Here is a 17,002-nt window from a genome sequence, read left to right as displayed (position 1 = left end):
ATTTCTAAACTTGTTTTTAGCTCACTCATGTTTACATGCATAATAATCCCATATGTATAACCAAATTTAGTTATCTGGCTTGGATTTCTGGAAGGTGTATTCAATAGAGTTTAATGCATTCTTATAAATAATCGTAATCCACCAGTATGTTGAGAAATGGGTGAATTGTGACATTGACTTAAACAAGAGTGAAACATTTGAGCAGGATAAATAATTAGATTCAAACTAGAACTCAGTCTTATTCATGTAAAAGAAACTCAGAATAACACAAATTCTCCAATAAGCAGTCATTTTGATACAGGGATATCTGATTAGATCACTGGGGAGGAGTGGAGAAGGGCGGTAGGAGGAGGCAATGGTAAACGTTCTTAGACTAGGTTGGCTGAGAAACAGAACACCTCTAGGGTACATGTAATTATGGGCCAGAAGGTTTGAAATAAAAAAGAGAGCAGAGACTGGCTCTCAGGCTCTTTTCCCTTGAGAATGCCTGGGTGATCGTGCCGCAGCTGCTTGCATTTCTTGACGGATAGTATTTTGGATGGGAAGGAACTCTGGGCCCAGTTTAGGATTGCACTGCCCTGGCAGAGGGTGGCAGGGTTATTCTTCTTTGGGTGGAGTTAAAGATTTTAGTCTTAACTGACAGGCTTAAGTGACTATTGCAAGTGGAAAGCCGTTATTCCACAGTTGTGTAGCATTCGAATAAAGACACCTCCGGAATTTTGCCTAGAGGGTGTGGTAGCAGGCAGCAGGACCCCACATGCTGTTCAGTAACAATTTTAACTTACCTCTCCTAAAGTCAGTTTCTTCATTTGTGTGATCATATTTATAGATTAGCAGATAAATCAGTCCTTCTAGTCCTAATATACAAGAAATCTAAATTTAAACTCCTTAAATAATACTTTATTTCTTCTCCTGAACTATGAGTATCCTACAATAACTGAGAAGTTACTTGAAACTTTGAAAAGATAAGAAAATAATCAAAAAAGGATAAATTTAAAGACTCTTTGGGCCAGTGGCTGGATTAGAGTTCATCAACCTCAAGTATATGACAAACCCTGGTGCAGAATGCAGTTAGAGAATGATCAGAGCAAAGGAAGAGTGTCTAGGTAGAACAAAGAAAATATTGCGCAAAAAGATATCTGGAGGCACTAAATTGCTATTGTCCATTTCTGCACTGTTGCTTTTAATAGCTAAGGTCAGCCTATGCTCTGGGTACTCCATTAAAAGGGCTTAGCCTTTAAGAAACTCAAAATGTTAGTCTTATTATTTCTATTTTCACTACTCTCTTCTAAGGCATTAAGTAAAGGGAAAGGTTTCTTTAACAAAACTCTTTTAAGAGGCTAATTGGTACATTTGACATTCTTGAAATCCTGCCTAGGCCGTTGATTCCTTCAGCTTGAGACTTTGATTTCTGTAAAAATGTAATTCCCTGTGGAGAAGTACAGCTTTAGGTTAAGTGTTTTTGATAATAAGTTTTTATACTGAGCCACCGTAAAGATCAGGAACCTCAGAAAGGAAGCAGGAGGAAAAGAATAGGGAAAGGAGAGCTGTGGGTGAGGGTCATCCTATTTGGATTTCCCCATCAGAAGTCTCTTTTTAATTGTCCCCTTAATAATGGATGTAACTGTACAGAAGCATCACCTCCACTCATTACACTCCCTAGAGAGACTTTCAATTTTTTTTCCCCAAAGAAAACTCACAACCTCAGTGTCAGCTCAATAAATGGTATGCATGACTCTAAAGCCATCTTATATGACAAGAATAAATCTTTCATGTGAAACCTGCTTCCCATTGAAGATAAGGTTACAGCAGCAATAATGTTTATGGGACTTAGGAGTTGAACTGTGGAAGAAAAGGACTTTTTCAAGGGGTGAATTCTGATTCTAAACTGGCCCTACCTAAATATCCTAAAACCCAACAGGGGATTGTGATTCTACCAATTACTGTAAGGATCAAAGAAGGTAAAACAGAACAAGTTAATTTGGATTATTAATGTGAAAATATATGTAGTGGGTGTGGAGGGGAGGGAGAATTTGGTAAAATGAAACCTTATTTTTTCTTTATATTTTAAGCTTAGCAGGTTAATCAGTTAAATGTGTTTATTGGGATCATCTAAGTTCTCTAGCACAGTGTTTCCCAACCTTTATTTATGCTATAACATATGTGATAGTAATATACATATACTTGAGAAATTCATGACAAGTTCAGGTTATATTACTGTCTAAACTATATGCTATGTAACACAGAAGATGAGCCCTCTGTATCTTGACCTCATATAACTTTCAATACCGTGTGTGGGAGGGCAGTAGTTGAGTGTCCCCCGCCTGACATAGATCTGAAACTTAGTGAATACTTACTGCATCAATAAGTGTATGCATGTCTAGGGTGGCACAAACTTCATCAAAATATTAATACCCTCAGAGAAGGTGGTTTTGTGGGGCAAGCTGAGAGAAGAGGAATAATGAAAGCTTATGAGCAGAGATATGTGTTTCAAGGGAAAAAAGACTCCTATGTATTTGGACCTTCTATGTTCAAGATTATTTTTATTTTTTAACCAGTACTTATTGAGTAGCTAAAATAAACAACAATATACACTAGACATCAGCTGTAAAAAGATGAATGACAGCTGTGTTTTTAGAAGTTCTCATTTCCTTTGGAGTAACTGTCATGTAAACAAAGAATTATTTAGTACAGCAGCTTCTTTTCTGAAAAGATATAAAATAGTGTCAAATAATTTAAAGATTAGAATAGCAGGTCCCTATTATTTAATAATTGCATAAATGGAAGGAAACACTTTCTAGTTTTTAATCCTATAATCCATGATAAGTATGTACCAAGGTCAAAGGGATTTTGATTATTAAACATATTTGCAAATGTAATTGTGGTTATATGCAGAAACTGATGAAAACTGCCTTCTTCAGAATTCTTTTGAAACAACAAAATTCAATATAATTTTACCACTGAAAAAGCTGCATTTATTATCTTTGACCAAGATTTAAAAATGCTGGCAAGGACCAGAAAGATTTCATATCCTTACTCGGTAGATGATGTGCTTTTCTGAACTGATTTTTTTTTCTTTGTGGGACTCTAGATGAATTTTTGAATGTCAGTGTGGCATTTAACATTTGAGAACCATATTTGATGAGTCTATTAGACCTTTACAAGTCTACGTCGTGGGTCTTTTCTCAGAGGAGAGTCATAGATATTTTGCACTAGACAAGAAAGAAGCATGAATTCTTATAAAAGAGGGAGTGGTTAAATTAAAGGCATTAAATTGGATGGGATGAGGAAAGTAATATAGTGAAAATGGCTTATTGTGTTAGTAACCTTGTACTAAGGGGCAAGTTCTGTTAGAGTTCATGGAGTAAGTTCCATAGAAGTTACCAAGATGGAAGAAATCAGAACTTATCAAATGTGAGAGGTTTGATCTGAAAGCTTGTTTTTCCTTATTGTTCTTCACATACAGTTTCCCAAAGTGAAAAGACTGGGAAGGGTAACACTGTATTTCTTCAGTCTGTGTTTTATGTACCTTTATTGTATGGATGCTTATTTATATAGAAATGACAAAGCCTCTACAAACTCTGTTCTTCCTAAATAACCACATTTCCACAACAATTATTTAAAAAATACTGAATAGATTTGTTTAATAGATTCTATTTTATTTCTTCCTATGTAGCCATCACTTACACCTGTCAGAAGTGGGGACTCAGCAGACTTAAACAGAGCAAAAAAACAAAACCCAGAAAGTGAAAAAATGCATGCAAGAAGTGGAGGGGATATAGCTGCGGGTATGGAGAGTAATATTTACTTAGGTTGGCAGACATTATTATATTCTGTGACTGTTGTCCAAACAAAATGTTATCATTTGGCAGTTGAGAACTAAATTCTACTTGATGCACCAACAGTGATTTGGAACCCAGGGTGCATAATATTAAATGTTCAGAAAGACTGGGATGTGGTCTAAGAGATGATAATGTCCAGGGACTGACTTTAGCATATGAGACTAGAATTGGTAAAATCATGGTGGGAGCAGAAATTTAAGCTGGTAACCAGAATAAGGATTTCTAAGCAATGACAAAGTCTTTGTTAAAACAAGAGATAAACACAGAACATTCTTATAATAATAATAAGCTCCTTGAAAAATTCAAGAGATATCAGAAGAAAAAATATGACTTAGTTTTGAAAGAGACACATAGGCATTGATTGCATAATGGTCTTCAGTGGGGCGAGGACTGTTTTTAGCAACTGCCATTGGTGGTGATATTTTGACATTATTTTCCCCATAAACCTCAGATAAAGTGCTATGGAGAAACCTAAAGAGATTCTGCAGGGTGGCAGAGAAAGTGACCAACTCCACCTGTAGTTCAGAGGAGGTGTTATTTGTGTCTCTTAAAAAATATGTAAGAGGTTTTTGGAATAAGGAGATATACTCAAAATGAGAATACAAGATGTGCAGCTATGTAGTTGTGAATAGAAAGAGGTATTTGGTGGAGCTGGATCTTCAGTTGAAAGGGAAGGAAGACAAGAAAGAGAGAGTGAATAAAGGTAATTATGTAAATACCATGCAAATGAGAATAGTCAGGTCCTAGTAATACTGAAAACCTGGTAACAATCATAAACAGATTGCATTGAAGGAAAATCATTTCAATCTCAGGGTTTGAGAACTCTTAAGGAGAAGCGTACCTTACTGGAAAATATTGATTGAATTAAAATATGTAGAGGAGAGAAATGTAGAGACTGTCCTAGATAAATTCAATGATAGATAAAGCCATAGAAATGAAGAGAATAAATGAGAAAGATAGTGTGGTAAGTAAGGATCATGTTGGGAAAGAATGGACAACAAAGAAAATGCTATGAGTGAAAAATGAAAGTAATACTTCTTGTTAACTTGTATTCAGTATTTATTTCATGCCAATCCCTATGTTGGGTTCCTTATGTTCATTCTCTCATATCTTTCAGACACCTACCTTATGAGGTAAGCATTTTTTCCCTTTAATTTTAGGATGAGACAATCAATTCAAAACAAGTATTAATATTAGAACTAGTATTAAATCAAAATGTTTTTTATTTCTAATTCGGTGATAGTAACCACTAAAGTACCATTGCACTCATGGAACTGGAATCTTGTTGCAGAGGCAGTATTTATCCTTGCAAATAGGATTAGTAACAAAATAAAGCAGATAAAGGAGATGTGAGCCATGCCATTCTAAAGAGACCTCTGTTTGCTAAAAGCGTTCGACACTCAGATTATTGCGAGGAAAAAAATAAGATCACTTCTCTTTAAAAAGCCTCTTCTATATTTGGAGTTATAATATCTAGACCCTTTTTAATGAGAAAGAACACTCTAAAAGAATGATCAGAAGACTTCAGACTATTTAGTTTTGTGTCTTTGTTTAGAAAGAAGTGACATCAAGTGTTAGGTTTGAGACAATTATAAAGTTGTAGATAAATGGATCAAAAGGAAAGGGAAGAAGGTTGTAGAAATTTGCCCCACTATTAAGATAATATGATCAAATTCATCCTCTTGGTGAGATTAATGGAAATGAGACCCAAGTTTTTGAGGCTCATAAAAATGGTGAGTGGTGATAATTTGTTTTTCTGTATGATGATTATGAATAGACTTTAAATGGCATGTGGGGGTGGGATTAGAGATATGCTGGGACTGACACTTCTACAATTTAGTTTTTTATTTCAGACTCACATCTCTAGAGAATTAGTAGAGTCTTCTGCAACTGGTAGGTGATTGATAAATATTTGCACGATGTATCTCAAATATATGTTCAAACATGGTACCATTGCCTTCTACCAAGAATGACTTCTATTATAATATATACCTCCTTAAATGGCCTGTCTTGAGCCAGACATTTAGAAGTTAAGTTTATTGAATTTATTCCTACAGTATACCTAATAAACAACTATGCTTCTTTTCCTTTTATTTTCTTTATTACTGCCCTGCATCAAATACACTATATGTCCAGAAGATATCCAGGCATGTAATGTGAAAAACAGACATTTATTGTAGAAGATACAAGAACAAGAAACATTCTATGTAGAACAATGACACCTCAGTCCCTTTCAAAGTAGGCACCTTGGTACCTCACACATCTATCCCAATCATTATCAGTTGTCCTGTTGTATTTTCCTGAATCTCATCAATAATCTGAAATCTCTTCCTTTTCAAAGGTTATTTTAGTTTTGGGAAAAGTCTCAGGGCACCAAATTTGGGTTGTAGGCAGGGCTGAGTCACCTGGGTGATTTGATGTTTCACCAAAAAACTTGGCATTAGATGTGAAGCATGAGTGGGTGTATTGTTGTGATGAAGTTGCCAGTCACCATTTTCCCATAGCTGTGGCCTTCTGAATCATTTGAATAGTTTCTGTGGAGGAATGTTCAAGCTTAACGCAAAATTTGGTGCAGATTTATTGCTCTACTCGCTCAGTCATTTTGAATGCTGATGACCACACAGTACACATGCTCACTCAATGGCACCTACCACCCCCACTGACTAGTACAGTGAAGTCACCATTGTTCACACACGTGCATTCCAGTCCACTCTCCTTGGCTGCCAGGTTGCATCAATGTCGTGCAAACCATTCTCATTATATTAACAATGGCTGGACTTTTTCCAGACTGACTGTGTGTGTGTGTGTGTGTGTGTGTGGCAGTAATATGTATTATATCTCTCTCTATATAACTATCAGTATATCTATATCTATATATCTATATATATGTTATAACAGTTAATAGGTTTAGCAGGCAGAATGCTTAGGTTCATATATTAGCTTCATCATGTTACTTAATCTATTTTTCTCAGTTTTCTCATTTGTAAAATGGAGATGATAATATTAGTAGTATTTTTTAGGCTTGTTTTGTTGAATAAATTACTTTCAAACATGCAAAATAGTGAATAGTATTAAAAAATATTAGTTTGTCCCCTGTTCATTTGTCATTCAGGTCCCTGGGAAGTAGTCCTCCTTTATTTGTGGTTTTGTTTTCCATGGTTTCAGTTACCTACAGTCAATGGCAGTACCCCCTGCCCCACAAAAAATCCAGAAATAAACAATTCATAAGTTTTAAGTTGTGTGCCTTTCTGAGCAGTGTGATGAAATCTCCCACCATCCTGCTCTGTCCCACCTGGGACGTGAATCAGTTCTTTGTCCTGCATATTTCAGTTGTTTGCACTTCCTGCCCATTAGTCACTCAGTGGCCATCTGAATTCTCAGATTGTCCTGGTTTCTCAATTTTGTGTTCCGGTAAACCTTATTTTACTTAATAATGGCCCCAATACACAAGAGTAGTGATACTGGAAATTTGTATTTGCCAAATTGCTTTCTTTAAGTGAAAATGTAAAAGTTCTTGACTTAATAAGAAAAGAAAAAAATGTATGCTGAGGTTGCTAAGATCGACAGTAAGAACAAATCTATCTGTGAACTTGTGAAGAAAGAACAAAAAATTAATGCTAGTTTGCAACTCTAACTGCAAAAGTTTTGGCCACAGTGCATGATAAGTGTGCTAACAAATTAGGATGAAGAAAGTCATTAAATCTGTGTTCGTAAGACATGAAAAGAAAAACGTGACAGCAACCAGAAAGCATTTGTGTTGCACCAGAAAGCATTGAACCTGTAAGTAGATTTCAGCAATTCATCCCCGAAAGTCAGTGACACCATGTTACTGTGAGGAAGGGGTGCTTACACAGATTCAGGAATAGGTTTGGACTGGAAAACAGAAAAATTGAGAGAGAAAGAGACCACATTCACATAACTTATTAATGGTATGTTGTTTTAATTGTTTTACTTTATTAGTTATTTTTAATCTTTTATTGTGTTTATAAATTAAAATTTATCATAGGTATGTATGTATAGAAAAAGTATTATATACAGGGTTTGGTACTAGCTGGTGTTTTAGGCATCTACGGGGAGTCTTGGAAATGTATCCCCTGTGGATAAAGGGGCAGTACAGTAATAGTCTTCCATTTATTTTTTTAAGCTTTGAATTTCATTACCCTCTAACATTTCCCATATCTTTTATAGAAATTCTTATAATTTTCAAATCTGATCTTCTTCCTCAAAATTCTTCAGCTACTTTAAATTAATTACATCATTAACACTAAACATATAAGAAGATAAGGAAGGATGGAAGTGCCTAATTTATGTAACATTATTTTCCAGTACTTTGCATAATTCATCTCTTCTCAATGGAATTTTTCAGGTATATCCAGCCTTTGTGTATTTTCAGTGTATTTTGTACATGTTTACTCTAAGAGTTAGAATCTTCTTTTCTCCCTTTGTGCCTCCCTCCTCCTTTCTCCATTATGCTCTTTCCTTTCTTTCTCTGCCAGTTTTTTGTTTGCTTGGCAAATCAGTCTTCCTCAAGGTATATGGAAATATTTTTCTTAACAAGTTCCTGTTACTCCTAGACATTTTAACTTGGCTAACTTATAGTCATCATTTTATTGAATTAAACTGTTTTTATATATCTGTATTTCCACAAGATTCTAAACATAAATATCTTCTATCCTGAGCAGATAGCACAATGTCTAATACAAAATAGCCACAAAACAAGTATTTGTTGACTAAACAAATTATTCTGCTCAATATTTCTCTATTTCTGGATGAGAACACTGAAGTTAAGAGACTAACAGTTAAATAACTGTTATGGGAAAATCTGAGACTATTAACTGCAGTTTCCAGATGTAGAATCTCATTTGTTACTTGTTAGTTATCAAGAACTTACACATAAAAAAAAAAGCAAGTTCCATAATACTGAAAAGTTATTCATGATCTTTGTATTGCCTACACTAGTTTAGACTGAAGTCTTGAGGCTTAACCATAAGCCTCAGATTATGTGTTTAGACTATTTATTACTAAAGTTTAAAATAAAGCACTGTATAACCAGTAGTTTAGTAATTAAGATGCTTAAAATACTGTAGCAATGTTTGCATTAACCAAATCATTGAGAACCATGTCAACTTTATCAAATCCCTGTACTCAATAGCACCTAAGGGCTGGTTTCCCTTTTGTCTTTTCAGTATCAAAGAGAATCTCAGACCAAATAGACTCTGATCATGTGAGCTAAATTTTTGTATCATTAGCATTTAGGACATTTTTAATAACATTTATTGAGAGAGATTGGAAATCATTTTATAATCGTATCTAGATTTTCACTGAACGAGCTGAAACACCTTGGCCTCTGTCCTGCATGGCCAAAATTCAGCAGTCACTGCAATATCAGAGCTCACACATAAACCATGTTTTCTATTCACAAGGCACTGTGTTAAGTGCATCACATTTATTAGCTCATTACTGGATTCTAAACTTTCTCAGATCACCTTTCTTTTCCCCCAATTATAATTATTTATAGCATATTATTCTGACCACTGTTTGTTTGCTTACCTCTAAATAACATTATTTGCCACCATAAAAATAGATCCAGGGTAAAGATAAGTGTCTCAGATGCGAAGACTTGAATAAACAGCTCCACATTAATTAAAACCTAGAAATAGAACAAATCTTTATCTTATAAAATTAATGTAGAATAAAGAGAAAGATTATTTAAAAAGTGGTTACTAACTTGCCTAAATGTTTAATTATTGTCTATAGATTAAATTTGGGGCAAATTTAAAAATATATATACATATATATTCAGAAACTAAACTTTACTCCAGATAATTGTTTATGTTTTTAGATAGGCTGAAGCTCTGTAAAGGAGAGGTAAAGGTCATATAAAAAATAAATTAGATTTTTAAATTATAGGAAAATTAAATTTAAGCTAAAGCTTGTATAGCTAAAAATACATACACATTTTCTAATGTCATCTGGTTGAGAGTTACATGATTTAAACTTAAATAATTAGAACAATATTTTGACTTTTGGAATCTCTGTGGACTTACAATTTTCAGGATTTATATACCATCAAAAGCCATTTCAAGTATTTTTTTCAAAGCAAATAGTTAACCTATTTTAAGAAAACTCATTCTAAAAATTGACATTGGTAACAAATTTGAATTAAGGGTTGTAATTTATTTTCATTTTCTATCTGTGAGAAGGCATGGAGAATCATGAGGTAGAAATGCTGGAAAAATGTAAAAGCTACTAATCTATATATTATTATGTGCTTTGGAATTTTTTCTTTCAGTGTTTACCGTGATTAAATTATTTATGTGAAATAGGTATAGTAACTCGTATATTCTAGATATACCCTATATTTCTGATATTTGTAATACTACATAAAATTGCATGGTATGGAACTATATGGGGTAAAGCAACTGAATTCTTTCCTAAGTAATTCAGAGATATTTATGGGTATCAAGTACTTATAAAGAGAATCAGGATAAGAATGCATTTTATTTTCAAATGATATGTTATCTACTTAGTCTTTCTCTAGTCTTTATCTCCCTTATAACCTTATAAGCAAAAACACAACAAAAAATAAAATACCTCTACATATGACTCGTATCACTCTAACTCCTTCCCTACGCACCATTCCTTTATTCCATTTTAAAGTTTTATTTACCCCTGACACATAAAGGATCATATGAACAAACTACAACATGCAGACTGTTTTTGCATTTTCTGTAGATATGGTATTAAAATTGGCAACTTCTTTCATCAGGTGAAGTCTAGATTCTGGGACACTACAGGAAACAAAACAGAAAACTCTTCCTGTCTTCATTAGGCTCACATTCTAGTAACAGGAGCTGAGCAATAAATGAATAAAATATGTCATAAGTTAGATGGTGATAAGTATTATGAAAAGAAGGGCTCATTGGAGGGTTTGTATTTGATAGTGTGGTATCAGTAAAGCCTACACTAAAAAACAGAAAGAAAGGAATATTGGAGTAAAGACAATCAAGAGGTGAGAGAACAAACTATACAGTTATTTGAAAGAAGAGCAATCTAGGCAATGGGAACTGCAAGTGCAAAGGGCCTAGGGCAGAAATGTAACTTCAGTGTGTAAGGCAATGTAGCTGGAGTAACAAAGGGATGAAAGATAGGAGATGAGGTCAAAGAGGCAGTAGGCGCCAGTTTATGTAGCTCATATAGATTATAAGGCATTTGGCTTTTAAGTGGATTGAGATGGCTTGAGGGTTCTGAGCAGAAACAGTGACACTACATTAATTTTTCTTTAGCAGGATTACTCTGACTACTATATTGAGAATAATAATGTAAGGTGGGCAGATGTGTCCAAGTAGGAGGATGCTAAAATTTATCAAATGAGAAATGCCAGAGGCTAGTAGTAGGCTAACATTAGAGGTGATAGAAGTATTGGATTTGGGATGTAATTTGAAAATAAAGACATGTGAACTGATGAATTACATGTAGAATGTGAAAGAAAAACTTTTTTCTGGGTAACTAGAAGATTCTAGTTAGCTTTTACAGACATGGAAAGACTGAGCAGAGGAGCAGGTTTGAGGCAATTGGGAGAGTAAGTGGAGAGCAGAGGTCAAGAGTTCAGTTTGTATGTATGTGTTAACGTTGAAACATGCTTGTAAAAAATCTAAGGGAAGATCTTGAGTGAGCAGCTGGAAATATGATTCTGGATTTCAGGGGAGTGTTCCCGGCTGGCTATAGACATTTAAGAATGATCTATGTTTTATAAGCATTGCCTGTCTTCTATATTCTATAATGATTGAAGTCTTTCTTATCTTTCATCAGATGGTAGAATATTTATAGTACTTTCTCTTGGAAAATGTTGATTGTTCTCATAACATTTCTTTCCAAATTCTCTTTATTTTGTTGCTTCTTCTTATTTTAACTGAAGAAACAGGATCAATGTGATTTAGGCAGGCCCAGACAGTGTGAGTACAAAGATCTAGGGAAAGCTGTTTAGTATTTCTATAGGCTGCCTTAGGAAATGTATGGATGTCAATGGAGAGAGTGACACCATCTGACCTAAGCTTTTTTCAATCACTGTGAACTTACCAGGAAGTTTATGAGTGAAAACAAACTAGAGGAAACAAATTGAGTATTCCTCCACTTGACCTTTATTGTTCAAATAGTAAAACAAAAACAAACAAAACACACACACACACACAGAAACAAAAAACAAAATAACAACAACAAAAAATGCATACTAAGTAAAATTTGCTAGGATCAGTTTCTCTTTTCTGAAAGGGAAGCACATCAGAGGGTGTGTGGCAGTATATGTAGTTGTACCTGTAGATATGTGTATTGCAAGCTCTGCTACTGTTTTCAACAAACTGCTGTTCCCTATTCTCTTTAATTTATTAATACAGTATAATTTTATACAAATGTACACGTATTCATACACTTAATACACCATCCCTACACACTATACATTGATATTACTAAAAGGACACTGTCTTCTCCAACTGGGAAATTAACAAGCCCATTACATCTTTTGGATAGCATTTTGAAGAAGGCTTGAAGAGAAGCTTAACTTTGGAGACAGGAGTTACAGTATTATAAAAATATTTCAGAGGTAAACAGAGAAATAAAGTAATTTTCTAAAGTGTGATAGTCCAATCTAAAGTAAAGATCAGTCAATACAGGGCAGTACATTGTTTTGAATAAGCAATGTTTAAATATTCTGGGTGTGACAGGTAAAGGGGGATCAGAGAAGTTGAGGTAACAGAAATTTTCTCAAAAGAAAAGTTACTGAAAGCAAATATTTAGGAGTGAAATGAACAAAATCTCAAAATTTCATGTTTTGTGGATATGACAGCAAAAATATATTTATAGTGATAAAAGCTAATATTTGCATAGTGCTTTTCACTTTGCACTAATATCACATTATTTATTTCATTTAATCTTATATAATTCTTTAAGGGATACAAAGTTAAAATCTTTTTATGAAGATGAAGATACTGAAGTCCAGAATGGACTCTTAATGGCCCATGATGGTACAGTCAGCAAGAAGCAGTTAGAACTTGTGCATACATTTCCTAACTACCCATCCTGTGTCTTCACTGGGATCCTAATTATAACCATTAAAATTTTTTTTCAATTTAAATGTTTTCTTACAAACATGTATGAAAATTCTTTCTAAGGTTGTTTATTATAAGCACATAGAGAGGCATTATATTACCCTTGGTCTTTGTACTGAAATGTTTTCTTTAAGCATACTCTATGCCTGACTATATACAAATTAATTTCTTTATTTAGTTCCTACTCCACAATATTTCAAAATCAAAACAAAAGTTTTTCAAAATAGTATCACCTAATTAAAAAGATTTAGTGAAAGACTAATTTGATGGCTTATATTACTTAGTAAATAAATTCTTTAAATCACTTCTCGATTATTGGCTTTTTTATTGAATAAATCAGAAGTTATGCAAGATTAAGAGATTTACCATTCTAACTTCTGTTGGAACAAGTACACCAAACAGCCAAATAATCATAGTTTGAAAGATCAGGGACCAGATTCAAAGCTAAATATCTGACTCAGAGCACAGGAAATTTCATATTTGAATTATTTCTAAATTATTTCCAAGCTCACCTTTTATTGGTGAGATTAATTCTTAGAAAACAGAACAAAAGAAAACAGAACAAAAATTTGAATAAACATTTATTAAGCTATGCCTTGATTCTGTGACTTGAATATGCATGGAGAAACTTGAAACTACTGTATAGTCATTCATTGCATAAGGATATTTTGGTCAACTATAGACAACATAGGTGATGGTGGTCCAATAACATTACAGTGGAGCTGAAAGATTTTTGTCTCCTAGTGACTTTGTAGCCATCATAACATCATAACACAATGTATTACTCATGTTTCTGTGGTAATGCTGGTGTATGTAAACCTGCATTGCCAGTTTTATGAAAGTATAGCACGTACAATTATAATTAGTATAATGCATAATACCTGATAATGATCATAATAGATTGTGTTACTGCTGTGTATTTACTATGCTATAATTTTTATGGTTATTTAATTTATTTTTATTTTTATGGGTATTTTAGAGTGTACTCTTTCTACTTATTAAAAAAAAAATGTTTTCTGTAAAACAGTATGCTATGTTACGTCAGCAGCAGCCTCAACATTTCATGTTTACCTGGTCTCTTGATTGTATTATTTTTTTGTGCTTGATTTAGTCTCAGGAATTTTTGTAAGTTGAGTGTAGCCTAAGTGCACAGTGTTTATAAAATCTATAGGAGTATACAGTGATGTCCTGGGTCTTCACATTCACTCAGCATCCCAATCACTGACTAACTCAGAGGAACTTCCTGTCCTTCAAGCTCCATTCATGGTAAGTGCTCTATAAAAATGTACCATTTTTTGTTTTATACCATATTTTTACTATATTTTTCTTTGTTTAGATATGGTTAGGTAACAAATATCATTATTACATTTGCCTCCAGTCTTCAGTACGGTAACATGCTGTACAGGTTTGTAGCCTAGGAGCAATGCTAAGCCAAATAGCCTAGGTGTGCCACGGGCTGCACCATCTAGGCTTGATTAAGTGCAAGCTATGACGTTCTCACAGTGGTGAAACTGCCTAACACCTCACTATTCAGAAGGTATCTCTGTCAGTAAGGGGTATGTGACTGGACTCGGCAGACCTCCTTGTCTCTTTTGAAGTACAAGTAATGATCTAGACTCAGGCTCCATACATATGACAATTGCAGAGTTATATAATTATGTAATTTTAGGAGTGTGATTATTGCAACAAGCGGGTATATTTACAAAGAAAAAACATACAAATGGATTGGATGGCACTTAACAAATGAATCAATTGTAAAAACTATTCAAATATGAGGCAGTTGAATAAACTATTTCATAAATTCCAAATGTAAAGGTAAAAAGAGAACACAAGTACCGATTTAATGAAGTTTGCTGCTTAATGCATAACCATGAATAACCACAGCATGGGGGAGCCTTCTGTTAATGAGGGAAACTTTTGTTGATACAAGTGAGCAGCTACTAATGTCTACCTTGAGGGCAGATGAAACTATTATTTCAGTCCTGATGAACAACAAGAAGGAGGGATAGAGCGAGAAATGGAATATAATTGCTTTTCTTAAAGGAAAATCCACTCTCTCTTTGAGATTCAGAAAGTTTTATCTGGCTTCACAGCAATGCTTTTTATGCAGTAGGAAACCAGGTGTGTCATAGAGTAAAACCAGTTTACTCTCCTCCTCTTGGGTTATATTAACTGAATTAATAAATGGAGTGAGTACTCTCACTACATCTCATTCTTAATACCGATTATTCCAATTTATGGAGAAAAACATGCCTATTGCCTGGAGTTCCCTTTTATGTGTTAAGATCTAATCTGAGCACAGCAAGGGTATAATATTAAATTCTGTTTTCCTTGAATTAAAAAAAAAAAAAAAAAAACAGAACAAAACTCAAGAGAACTAGAGGATATAACAAAGTGGTGGTCCAAGACTGGGCTGAGGAATATTTGGAAGTTATACATACCCTAAAACTTGAGGTACTGTGGGGCAGTGGAAATGAATGGGTCCTGAAATAGTAAGAGCTAGGTTTAAACTCCACATTCTGCATTTAATATGAAAGTGGTGTTAGTCCAGTTTCTTGATCTCATTGAGCCTGATTTCCCTTTTATATAACAGGGATAATAATACATTCAAGTGTAGTTTTAAAGATTAATAGATGTCTACAAAAAGCCTCCTTTTCCATTTATTTATTTTCATTTAATTACCTAAGTTATTTTGTGCTTTCATTATGTGTGTCTGGCAGTTCTATTTTGTGTCCTCGGCAAAAGAATGCAATCTCACATTTTAAAGTCTATGTCCTCCCACTAATTTGTTGAGTCCTGTAACAGGCTGTCACTGCTGTGCAAAGCATTTGTAAGCACAATTAGAAATTAACCCTATTTTCAAGCTACTTTGAGTTTCTATGGACACATTTATATTCATTTGAGCTAAAGTGATGAGGGAAACAGCAATTCATCTAAATCTTAGTACCAGAACCCTCTTCCTGTAATTACTGTTTAGTCTTAAAGAAGTTCTACAGTCAATTTGTGATGACAGCAAATGGAAATTGGATAGTCTCTGATTTCTACTTTATCCTTGTTTCTACTAAGTAGGACCAGATGAGGAGTCCTTACATAGCAGACCTGATTCCAGTAAGGGTAGTAATACATTTTGGTTTTATTTGGTTCTTTTCTCATATGAAATTTTAAATCAAAACTAAATGAGAACTTAATAGAAATACTAAGGTTCAGCTGCTACAGTCAAAATCCAATGTAATTCAAATAATTGAGTATGGTAATTTAAAATACAATTTCAAAATATCATGAATACTAATGGGTCATCAAGTAAGTTCAAGAGATAGGACTTAGAGGTACCTGATGACTACTTTTATATTAAACTTTGGTGGTCTCAAATTTAGCTCCAAATTTGGTATACCAAATAGGTTGGCCTCTTCACTACATCATGACGCTTATAAAAATGATGACTATGTCAGTTTTAGGACATTAATGATAAGAGCCATGGCATGATTTAATTTATGTTTGTGGAATGAAATATTAGTAGATTGCTTCAAATTCCAGCCTATAGCAACCCTGGTACTTTTTATATTTCAGGACAAGGAAACTCTAAAACTGTATTTTATACTACATGGATGTGCTGGGTCACAAATCTGGATGTAATAATTATTCCCAGCTGATGATTCTAAAACAAGGCACAACGAATAATTAAGATGCAAGTTTCATGCTTTGCTATAATAGAATTTCTTCTGGTTTCTCCAGGAATCCATGAGGAATGCTTATATATTTTGCAAATGCATTCTGGTTGATACTTGTTATTAGTGGCTCTGGGTCATTGCCCTGTTTTTTTTCTTGTGGGTCTCTCTTTGCTAACTGTGAACTCGAGGCAACTTCTGCTTCTGCTGTGCCACTCTGTACCTTGTAAAATGTGGGTGGGACCTTCCATATTTTCACCAAAGTATTGCTGATGCCACGCTTGGCCATTTAAAGAGAATTTACTTGAAGAGTTGAGCAAAACTAAAGGGAATTGTAGCAACAAATTCTGTCAGTGATAGTTATTCCAGTTCATGGTCCTTTATAGGAATT

This window comes from Furipterus horrens, unplaced genomic scaffold, assembly GCF_987537825.1.
Source record: "Furipterus horrens unplaced genomic scaffold, mFurHor1.1.pri manual_scaffold_2, whole genome shotgun sequence".
Classification (NCBI taxonomy): Eukaryota; Metazoa; Chordata; class Mammalia; order Chiroptera; family Furipteridae; genus Furipterus; species Furipterus horrens.
Note: the sequence above shows the minus strand (reverse complement) of the source record.